This window comes from Bos taurus, chromosome 12, assembly GCF_002263795.3.
Source record: "Bos taurus isolate L1 Dominette 01449 registration number 42190680 breed Hereford chromosome 12, ARS-UCD2.0, whole genome shotgun sequence".
In the NCBI taxonomy this organism is placed as follows: Eukaryota; Metazoa; Chordata; class Mammalia; order Artiodactyla; family Bovidae; genus Bos; species Bos taurus.
This window is the reverse complement of record NC_037339.1, coordinates 82,169,516-82,181,546: the sequence shown is the minus strand read 5'-3', so window position 1 is coordinate 82,181,546 and position 12,031 is coordinate 82,169,516. Positions and strand designations below refer to the sequence as shown.

At 43.7% G+C, this 12,031-nt stretch overlaps 1 long non-coding RNA gene across 1 annotated transcript; it reads right to left on the bottom strand.

Moving 5' to 3' along the window:
* Nucleotides 1–1,862: 1,862 nt before the first annotated feature.
* On the bottom strand, nt 1,863–5,267 carry LOC132346796 (uncharacterized). The gene is made up of 2 exons (XR_009496746.1): nt 4,213–5,267; nt 1,863–3,041 (listed from the first exon to the last, which is right to left on the bottom strand). It is a non-coding gene; the product is annotated as an uncharacterized lncRNA (long non-coding RNA).
* Nucleotides 5,268–12,031: the final 6,764 nt, after the last annotated feature.

Below are 12,031 nucleotides of genomic sequence, written 5' to 3'. Positions count from 1 at the left end.
GACTTAGCTGCTCTATGGCAAGTGGGATCTTAGTTCCTCAACCAGTGATTGAACATGAGTCCCCTGCATTGCAAGATGAATTCTTAACCACTGGGCCACCAGGGAAGTCCCCTTTGGGGCATTCATGGCACTCATATTCTAAGTGTGTTCTCACTGAGTTTATGTAACTGGCATGAGTCACTGTTTCTGTCTGTCAACCCTCGCTAGATTAGGCCTAGTATCAAACAACCCCAGAGTCTCAGGAACAAAGATTTGCTTCCAACTCACATTGCCATCTCTGCCCTGTGCGTCCCCCTCATCTTGAATCCAGGCTGAAGGAGGGTCCACTCTCTGGGACCTGCTTTTCACTGGCTGAAAAGTGAAAGTGTTAGTTACTCTTTGCAATCCCATGGACTGTAGCCCACCAAGCTCCTCTCTCCATGGGATTCTCCAGGCAAGAATACTGGAGTGGGTTGCCATTCTGTTCTCCAGGGGATCTTCCCAACCCAGGGACTGAACCTAGCTCTTCTACATTGCAGGCAGATTCTTTACCCTCTAAACTACCAGGAAAGCCCCTTTACTGGCTAAAGCAAGCCACATGGCAAGGAAACACACACACACACACACACACACACTCCTATTTCAAAGAAAGACAGAAAATAATTGGTGAGCGTAATCTCCACAATGTATCCATGAAAGTCTTAGTTGCTCAGCTGTGTCCTACTCTTTGTGATCCCATGGACTGTAGCCCACCACACTCCTCTGTCTATGGACTTTTTGAGCAAGGATACTGCAGAGGGTGGCCATTCCCTTCTCCAGGGGATCTTCCCAACCCAGGAATCGAACCCAAGTCTCCCACATTGTGGGCAGATTCTTTATCTTCTGAGCCACAAGGGAAACCCTTACCATCAGAGTAGATTAATTTATATCTATATCAAATAACTTATATCTGGTTTGACAGAGGCAGAATCGTAGAAAGGTTGAAAGCAGTCTCTGGAGTCAGACTCCTAGGAGGTCAAATACGGCTTTACCATAGTTGAGAACCCTCAATTTTCTCATCTGTAAAACAGGATGAATGATAGTGCCTGCCTGTAATGAAAAAATCCAAGTAAATGGTTTAGCATAGTGCCCAGCAAGTGTTCTTACAACGGGAGGGATTGTTTTCCTCTAGTCATTCATCCAACAGATATTTATTATCTGTTTTGTGCCAGATGCTAGGCCTGGCACTGAGGGTGCGGGAGGTTTTTCCACTTTAATGAAGGAGGAGAGTGAGAAGGGCAGATGGCCTGATGGGCAGATGAGGGACCAGAAGGAAAACAGGGCAAAAAATGCCTAACTGGGATGAGAAACCAAAATGTTTACAGAATGAAGAAGATACACGAAGAGAGAAGGAATCAAGATGCCGTAGTATTTCACAGCCTCAAAAGCGTGGGGGATGGATATTAGTGTGTGATGGGAACAGAGATTCTGTTAGGGATGATGAAAAATTTCCAGAGATGGACAGTGATGCTGGTGGCCCAGGACTGTGAGTGTATTTAATGCTCCTGAGCTGTACTCTTAAAAATGGTCACAGTGCAGAACTTTCTTGGGTGTCCAGTGACCAAGACCCTGCAGTACTAAGGCAGGGTTCCATCCCTGGTTAGGGAACTGGAGCCCAGTGCTGCGACCAAGACCTGCACGGTCAAATAAGGATTTAACAAAACGGTCAGAATGGTACATTTTACGTCACAGATATGTCACCACACTAAGAAAAAGAATTTTTTTAAACCACAGGGAGAGGCAGTTGACCTTGAGCAAGTAGATGCAATCTGAAATGGACATAAAGCAAAAAAAGAATGGAATGATACGTATTCCTTGAGGTGGACGGAAAGGAATTGGAGGAGTTTAGATATTTATGTTTTGTTTTATTTTTACTTAGACAAGAAGGGAGATAACTGGGTGATCACAGAGAAGACTGTGACAATCCACAGCTTGCAACGGCTCCAGAAGACTGGGGGTGTGGGTGGTTGTTCTAGGAGAGTCAGAGAGCAGGTCAGCTTCCTGCAAGGATGTAGTGCACGGGTGTCTGGTCCAACTGATGTACAAGGCTTGTCTCCACCCTTGTACACAACAGCCCTCTCGGCCTCTGAGTCTGCTCACCTCACTTCTGGTGGACGAGGGGTCTCTTAGGGGAGAGGGTGGAGGTGAAAATCTAGTAGGGATTAGAGTCTAAATGAGGGCGTAAGGCAGAAGTTGCAGAGTTCATTTCAGTTCAGTTGCTCCGTTGTGTCCGACTCTTTGCAACCCTATGAATTGTAGCACGCCAGGCCTTCCTGCATTGTAGGCAGATTCTTTACCAACTGAGATACCAGTGGGTAGGTTGGGTGTTCTGTTCTGAAGAGTCTGAAAGGTCTAACCTGACTCCCGTGGAATATTATCTGGGCCTGCTGACCATGGTACCTGCTGTTCCCTTCCCAGTGTGCCTGTGACAGGGCCTCGACCACAGCATCTTGCGGGTTGGCCAGAGTGGAGGAGAGGGAAGAAGAGTAATCAGGAGAAAAAGAAGCAGCTGGGCAGCCAGCCGAGCAGGCCATGTATGGATAGAAAGATGAGCCAATGGGAAAACGGAAGAGACATTCTGTAGCATCTTCTTCATGACACCTGTTTTTCTCTTCAGCAAGTAGTGACATTGTTTTGGTTTTTTTTCATTGTTTGTTGTTTTCTTGAAATGGCCTGACCATCCGTGCTTTTTTAGACACCTGGGGCATGAATGTTGCCTTTCACATGGTCATTTCATTTCCTTTTGTAGTTTCTGTAGCCCAGAAACAAAAGTGAAGAAAACTCATGGTAAGCTATCCTCAGCGTCCGACAAAGGAGGCAAGGATCCCGAGTGCAGGTGAAAGTTTAATTGATGTGGTCCCAGGCTGGGTGGCTCCACAAGTGGAACAATGAAGCTGTCATCACACCTTAGAGTCGATGGTGTTGTTTAGCTCCGGTGTATCTTCTACTTCCAGAAAGGGACTCAGGGAGATTAGGGCGGGGCTGAGGCTCAAAGGTCACACTGAGGCTGCGCAGTGATGGGGCTGCGGGATAATAGAGGGAAGAGCGTGTGAGTTTCAGGTCTGCAGTCGGGGCAGCTTCAGGTGATGCTGAGGTGCCGGGTGGGTGCTGAAGGTGGGTTTAATCGAGGATCACTAGAGGTGATAGGGGATAGGGGCTTGCAAGGGTCATCAAAACACATGGCTACTGGGGCAGCGCTGGGGAAGTGGGCAGCGAGGACCATGAGGTGGCGGTGGGGAAGGCAGCGAGAATCCGCAGGGTAGGAAGAGCCCTGAGCCACGTGGAGAGGGAGGCACCGACTTTGAAAGAGATGAACCTCAGAAGAGAGTAGCTATGCTGTGCTCAGTCACGTCCAACTCTTTGTGACCCTATGGACTGTAAGATGCCAGGCTCCTCTGTCCATGCGATTCTCCAGGCAAGAATACTGGATTGGGTTGCCATTTTCCTACTCTAGGGGATCTTCCTGACCCAGGGATCAAACCCACATCTTTTGGGTTGCCTGTATTGGCAGGGGTCAAGAGGTGACTGTGGATTATTTGTCTTGTGGAACTCCGTGAAATGGGAACACAGAATTCCATTAGGGTTAGGAGAATGGAATACAACTCTAAGAGAAGAAGCTTCACACTGTTCCAGAGGTTGTTGACAGAGGGATGAAGTTTCCCAAGGGAAAGGTGCTGGGTGATGATGGTAAAAACAAACAAACAAATGGGTTAACACAACGGAGAACAGACAGGAGGTGGCAGGCAATTAGCCTCTGTCTTGAAGGCATCTGACTATGGACAGATTCCAGGTTGGTTAATTCACAGTTCTAATTCTTTCATTCAAGAACCCGGGTTCTACCCCTTCGTTTCCTCTTGCTATGTTTTGCCCTGGGCTCATGGCAAGAGGAAATTTGTGTTAAAGTGCCCCAGATCCTCCAGGGATTTGGGGAAGCCACACCCATCAGAGAAATGCTGGTGACCCTCCTTCATTGTCTGTGTCTTCACAAAGCATTTACTAGAAGACTTTATTTATTTTTAACTTTTTATTGGAGTAGATGCTTTACAGTGTTGTGTTAATTTCAGCTGTACAGCAAAGGGAATCAGCTATTTGTATACATGTGTCCCCTCTTTTTTTAGATTTCCTTCCCGCTGGAGTCACCACAGAGCTCTGAGTAGAGCTCCCTATGCTGTACAGGAGGTTCTTATTACTTACCTATTTTATACGTGGTAGTGAATGGCAGGGAGAATGGGGTCACCACCATCGAGGTGTAAAGCAGCTTCCTGTGAATCGACTGTGTGGTATATGAAAAGATGGGCATTCTGTTAACAAAGAGGAATCATTGAGTAGGCAACACAGGGCATTAAAAAAGACCCACACAGATGGGCATGTACCAACACTTTATATTTAAAACGGATAACCAAGAAGGACCTACTCTATAGCACAGGAACTCTCCTCAATATTAGGTAACCACCTAAATGGGAAGCTTTCGAACTGTGGTGTTGGAGAAGATTCTTGAGAGTCCCTTGGACTGCAAGAGGATCCAACAAGTCTATCCTAAAGGAAATCAGTCCTGAATATTCATTGGAAGGACTGATGCTGAAGCTGAAACTCTAATACTTTGGCCACCTGATTCGAAGAACTGACTCATTGGAAAAGACCCTGATGCTGGGAAAGATTGAAGGTAGGAGGAGAAGGGGACAACAGAGGATGAGATGGCTGGATGGCATCACCAACTCGATGGACATGAGTTTGAGTAAGCTCCAGGAGTTGGTGATGGATAGGAAGGCCTGGCGTGCTGCAGTCCATGGGGTCACAAAAAATTGGACATGACTGAGTGACTGAACTCACTAAATGGGAAAAGAATTTGAAATAGAACAGACACATGTATATGTATAACCGAATCACTTTGCTGTGCATCTGAAACTAACACAGCATTCTTAATCCACTCTACACCAACATAAAACAAAAATAAAAAAAAAAATTAACCCCTGCACATATTATTCAAAATGGATTGTGTTTATATTTATGTTACTAACTCTAAAAATAAAATCTCACTGTAGATGTCTCCACACTGGGCTGCACTCCCCTGGCTTCATCAACATCCCCCTTGTGAAACTCTCTGCTCATCTTCCTGTTGTAAAATTACCAGCTACTTCTGAGTCTATATCTTCCTTGACTCTCCTGTCTCCAGTTGCATGGTGATACTCCCTGTCTTCGCTCTTGGCTCCTGATCCATCACGCCATCTGCTTGTCCTTCTCCCTCTCGACACCAGAGGTTCTCAACCAGGGGTGATTTTGGTCCCCAGGGGATATGTCACAATGCCTGGAGAAATCTCTGGTTGTCACAGCTGAGGGGACATCCAGTGGGAGAGGCCAGGAACGCTGCTCAACATCATACAAATGCCCAGGGCAGCCCCCACAGCAAATAATGATCTGACCGCAGACGTTAGCTGACCTGAATTTGAGGAACACTAAGCTGCTTCTACTTAGGGCTTCCCTGATGGCTCAGTGGTAAAGAAGCTGCCTGCTTCTGTGGGTTTGATCCCTGGGTGGGAAAGATCCCCTGAAGAAGGAAATGGCAACCCACTCCAGTATTCTTGCCTGGAGAATCCCATGGACAGAGGAGCCTGGCGGGCTACAGTCCATGGGTCGCAAAAATGCTGGGCAGGATTTAGCACCTCAGTAGCAACAAGCTTCCTCTAAGATGAGTTACTTAGGGGTCAGTCTTCAACATATTCGTCCTCTAATTCTACCGTCTCTGCTTGGATTATCTCATCTTTTCCCAGTTTTAAATAACACTTATACACCAACAAACCTCAATTTCATATTTTCAGATCCGATCTCTTTTCTTTTTTTCATGGCTGCAACTTTTTATTTTGCTAAGTTTTTTTTTCCCCCCAACAACCTGGTTTTAAACTTGGCCACATCTACAAAGACCATGTTTCTGAATAAGGTGACATTCCCAGATAACAGGGTTTATGACTCTAAGATGTGAATTTTGAGGTGACACAGTTCAACCCATGACAGCCCCTTTGACCATTCAGGACTTCAGTGTGTGGACTTCCTCACCAGCGAAGCAACTTTTCACCACGAACCATCACACGACTGACATTCATCCTTCAGAAAGATGACAAATGCCTCCTTGCCATGAACACTGAAGGTGGCATTTTATTAATCCACAAAGATTACATCCTCGAGTGCCAAGGTTCCTTTAAATAAAAGCTCACAGAAATTGCACATGTCTTTGCAGCAAGGTCCAAACACATCGATACTAAATATACTCAGGTGAATTTCTTTGCTGCTTCTTTACTGCAATTCGGTTAGGTGATACAAATTATTTTGCACTGATCAGGAAAAGCTCTCTCTCTTTCTCCATATATATATGTGTGTGTGTGTGTGCTCAGTTGCTATGTCCAACTCTTTGTGACCCCATGGACTGTAGCCCGCCAGGCTCTTCTGTCCATGGAGATTCTCCAGGCAAGAATACTGGAGTGGTTGCCATGCCCTCCTCCAGGGGATCTTCCCAACCCAGGGATCTAACCCAATTCTCTCGCATTGCAGGTGGGTTCTTTACTGTCTGAGCCACCAGGGAAGCCCAAGAATACTGGAGTGGGTAGCATATCCCTTCTCCAGGGGATCTTCCCGACCCAGAAATCGAACCAAGGTCTCCTGCATTGCAGGCAGATTCTTTACCAGCTGAGCTACCAGGGAAGCCCTGCTCCCATATATATATATATACCTATACAACATTATATGTATCACATAGGAAAACAAATTTGTTATTCAAGTAATTTAGCATAAAAGGTTTTCAGGACATGAAATCCACAGAAGGTGGTTTGTCTCTTGGGCGGGGGTGGGGGTGGGGTGGTAACAGTCCATGTAAACCCAGAGAGCTCTACAGAGAGCAGTGTCTTCATTTGGACTGGAGAAGTCAAGGGGAAAGAGTTGTACCAGTCTTTCAAAGGCTTCCACTGATGCATTAAACTTAAAATAGATTAATCTCTAGAGACAGTCAACTTCCCGGACACAGCAATTACAGTGAAGGATGGCAAACCCAAGACATCCATTTAATGGAAACCTACGGCCCAATAGCACTCCTTCCATAATTCTAGTTCTCATCCTGTTCAGCCATCATTCCCATCTTGGCTGCCAACTCACCTTAAAAGGCAGAGAAGAATGAATTTCCGAACTTTGTAAGATGCTCATCTGGAAATGAGGCAAACTTAAGATACCTTGAAAAATATTAAATCACCTAAAATTAAAAGAAGTGAAACCCAAGAAAATAAATGATGGTTTAGTCGACATACACCAAGGTAATCAGCCATGGATAGTCAGTTTCAAGCCACTGCAACGTGGCTTAGACCAAATAGCTCCAATTGACTCAAGGAATCATAGCAAAGAAACACACACACATATATATATATTTTTTTTTTCTAGTTTGTTTCATGAGAAATTTATTCAGAAGCAAAATCCATCAGAGTTGATAAGAAGAGTTAAAGCTGCATTGATATTTAAGAGGTAGTATTTAAAGCAAGTTGTGTATCGGGGAAGGGTGAGGATAACATATAGTCATTTAAAAAAAATAATTGTATTTATTTTTAACTGACACTCTTGGCTGTGCTGGGTCTTCACTGCTGCGCTCGGGCTTTCTCTGCTTTCGGTGAGGGGTGGGGTGGTGCATCTCTCTAGGTTTTGGGTGCAGGCTTCTCAATTCAGGGGCTTCTCTTGCTGCACAAGCTCCAGGTATGTGGGCTTCACCAGGGGCAGTTCCCGGGCTCCAGAGCACAGGCGCGGAAGCCGTGGCTTACGGGCTTAGTTGATCCTCGGCTTGTGGCATCTTCTCGGACCAGGGATCAAACCCGAGTCTCCTGCATTGGCAGGAGGATTCTCTACCACCCAGCCACCAGGGAAGCCCTAACATATATTCATTCTTAAAAGTAAAATTTATTAGGAGTTGCTTATGGAGCAACATATATGATTTGCTTCCAATGAGTCAAGGAACTAAAATGATCATTGGAGATAATTAGGTCCCATTTTCCTCCCTGGAAAAACTGAAATCTGGAGAGAAGATGTTTATCAGTCAGACTGCATTTAACTAGTCACTGGGATATACTGCTTTTCTTATGACAAAAATTCACAAAATGCCTAATCTAGGTAGTCACGATCTCTCAGGGAATCTGGCCGCTCTTCAAAGCCTTTCAAGGTTATGTGCATTTTCTCTGGGCCACTGAGTACTAAACTCTTCTGGAACATGTCAGCTTGCTATTCTGCAAGACACTGAACAAAACTCACCCTCTAAGGGCAGTATTTCCAAGTGCGTGTGGATAGGGTGGAATTATCTGCCTACTATAAAGGGCATATGCATTTGGTTTCAATGTCTATTTTTTAACATTTAGAGACTCTGTGAAACTTTATTGTATTTTAAAGTTATATACATGTTTATGAATGTTGCCATTAAATACCACAGGTGATTATAAATAACTTGACTTTAAATAATCATGTTTAAAAACACTCGAGAGTCAAATCTAAGATTAAATAAGATGCTTAATTTTCTTCTCAATGTATGATTCTCTGTTCTCTTGCAAACTTTCCTTTACAGGCCATGTTTTACACTGTGGCCAATAATTGTGTAGTTTACATTCAACACATATAGTTTTGCTAGAGCTACTAAGTATCATTTACAACTTTCCACAATCTATTTGACTGTTTCTTATCCATTTTTGATTCATAATTGCTTTCTCACACCTCTTGTTGGTTAATCAGAATGTGTCTGGATGAGGCAGTTGTGTTGCTGGTGAGCTCTTTAATCATTATCTTGAATTAATGCAATTATACGCTCAGTGCACTGGGATTTTCATCTGGGTGCCGCTATTTACAGCTTCCATTGCTTTCCCAGTGTCATCTTTTTGAAAACCATGAAAAGAAGGAGATTTCCAAATTATGAACTTATTAGTATTATCACCATCAGCAGGACATGGAAACTAATACCTAAAATTTCTTGCCTGCTTGCTATGTACTACAAACTGTTCTAAGTCTTTTTAATGCATTTTTCCCATTTGGTCTTTACAATAATCCTTTGACATAAAACACTGTTATTATCTCCATTTTAGAGATAAGGAAACTGAGGCAGAGAAGCGGAAAAGCTTGCCCAAGGTCACACTTGGCTTTAAATAATGATCTTTTAAAACACTTGAGAGTCAAATCTAAGGTTCACTGACAGTCTTAGTATCTAGACATGCATCTTGATTCCAAACCCTGTGCTCTAAGCCACTGAACTCTTAAATGACATATTGCCATACATTTAAAAATAAAACTCTGTTTTAATGAAATGGTTAACCTTTTCTTAAGCAAGCTGTTTAAGATCTATTATATCTAGATAGACTTTGTTGTTATTTAGTTACTAAGTCATGTCAGACTGCTTGCAATCCAATGGACTCTAGCCCACCAGACTCTGCCCATGGGATTCTCCAGGCAAGAATACTGGAGTGGGTTGCCATTCCCTTCTCCAGGGGATCTTCCCGACCCAGGGATCGAACCCAGGTCTCTTGCATCTCCTGCATTGGCAGGTGGATTCTTTACCACTAGTGCCACAATTTGGCACCTTATTAATACAAGTTCCACTCTCCTCTCTGATATCAATTATCATGAGGTCTCCTCTCCCATACCTGATTCTTGAGACAAATCCTTCCTGGCTGAGAAAAGTAATTTTTTTCTTGGAGTTTCTGATAGAATTCATGTGTTTTTGTTTGTTTGTTTGTTTGTTTTGTTAAGTCTGCGATTTTCATGGCAAACTGAAACTGTTGACCCTGGGTTTTGACTGGTGACTCTTTCCCTCTGGTTTTCTCATCTTACCCCTCCCCTCCCCCACTTATTAAGTGATACGCTTACTTTTAGTTCTGAGTGTGTTGACTTGTTATTACAGATACTCTACTTTTTAGGATCATAGCACTGACTAAACAGGGCTTCTCTGGTGGTTCAGCTGGTAAAAAATCTGCCTGCAATGCAAAAGACTCAAGTTTGATCCCTGGGTCAGGAAGATCCCCTGGAGAAGGGAGTAGCAATCCACTCCAGTATTCTTGCCTGGAAATCCCACGGACAGAGGACCCTGGAGGGCTACAGTCCATGGGGTCGCAAAGAGTAGGACACGACTGAGCGACTTACACACACACACACACACACACACACACGCAAAAACACACACACACGCACACACACACACACACTGACTGAAGGACTTGGTGTGCATATAGCAAATTGCCTGGCACACTGTTGAAGTTTTCAGTTTAAATGGTGGAGGGTGTGTAGCTGGTGTACTAGGCTTAAGCAGCTTGCTTTCTACTAAGAATTCTTGTTTTCCAGAGCTAAGAATTTCCAATAACTGCCCTTGCTATGGTTCTATTATCATTTCTGAAATGAGAGGGTTTTTTTTTAATGTGATAATCTTCTTTCCTAATAAATATTAAATCCAAAAGTATTGACTAAGGTTCATAACAGGGCTCAATATTGTATGAATTTTTAAACTTCAGATTCAAATAAAGTACCATGAAATGGATTGCTTCCTGAAAAAAAAAAAATAGAGCAGTTAACTTGTTTCTAAGAGAGGAATTACTTTTATTCTCTAACTGACATCTGCCTTATAAAAAAGACGTCCATGGTATTTACCAGCAAACACCTTTCCTGAAATGAACCCTCTCCCAACATCTTGGAAATCACAGTGATGACCCCTGGGAATAAAGTTAAATATCCCATTTTCTCAGGCAGCAGGGAACCGCGGTGAGTTGCCTGCAGCTGCCCTCCAGGTGTCTTTAGGTGAAGACAAACTCAGGCAAAAATGCAAACAAGTGTGATGGGGTGGCGCCTCGAAGGAGACCTCTTAACTCCACCATCCCCTCCCCCTTCTCACTTTTCACTATAAACCAGTCGAAAGGCTCGTCCTCCCTTTGCTGCTGGCCCTGCCTGTCTATCTGGATAAGATACAGTCTTGAATGACCTTCCCAGCCCTAGAGGTAAATCTGGAGGTCAGAGGTCAGGTGGGATCAGCAAGGTCCGCTCCAGGAAATGGTCCACCTTCTCTCCCCTAAGGAGGCTCTAGGCTGACCTTTGTTTGCCTTGAAGGAAACAAAAGCTTTACAGGAAGCTTTGTTTTCAGCTCTGTGTGTGTGTGTGTGTGTGTGTGTGTGTGTGTGTGTGTGTGTGTTAGTAGCTTAGTCTTGTCCAACTCTTTGCAACCCCATGGACTGTAGCCCACCAGGTTCCTCTGTCTATGGGATTCTCTAGGCAAGAATACTGGAGTGGGTTGCCATTCCCTTCTCCAGGGGATTTTCAGAGAGTAAAGAATCTGCCTGGAGTGCAAGACACTCGGGTTCCTTCCCTAGGTCAGGAAGATTCCCTGGAGAAGGGAATGGTATTTTTGCCTGGAGAATTCCATGGACAGAGGAGCCTGGTGGGCTACAGTCCATGGGGTTCGAAAAGAGCCAGACATGACTGAGAGACTAACACACACATAAACTCTTCACTGTATTTTCATTCATTTTATAGTCTTTTTCAAAGTGGAAGTTTCTCTCTGTATATTTGTAGTCATACTATATGTAAATATAATTTTTAATCATTAGATCTAATTCCAACTTTCTTTTCAATCAGCATCTTTCTAAACAGTCCTTGTGCAATCCTCCCCTGATGAATATTTTTTGGAAATTACAAGAAGGAAGAAAACAGAGTTGATAGAATTTTGCCTCTCCTTTGAGCAATCCCCAGAATAAATTTCATTTGCTGCTTTGTACTTTCTCAGTACTTATACATCTATCAAATTAGATAGAAGCTACCAATCCTCACATTTATTCATTTATCTTTGGGTATTTGTCTTCAGGGTTGTCAGTAAGTTTATGCAACTTTATGAAAGCAGAGTATTGGTCCAGATACTAAATACGCTATAACTGGTATAACTGATGTACATTGGAAAATATTATCTTTTCCACCAAACTTCTGGAAAAACCTAAAGAGTGTGGGGAAATGCTTTGCAGCTTCCATCACG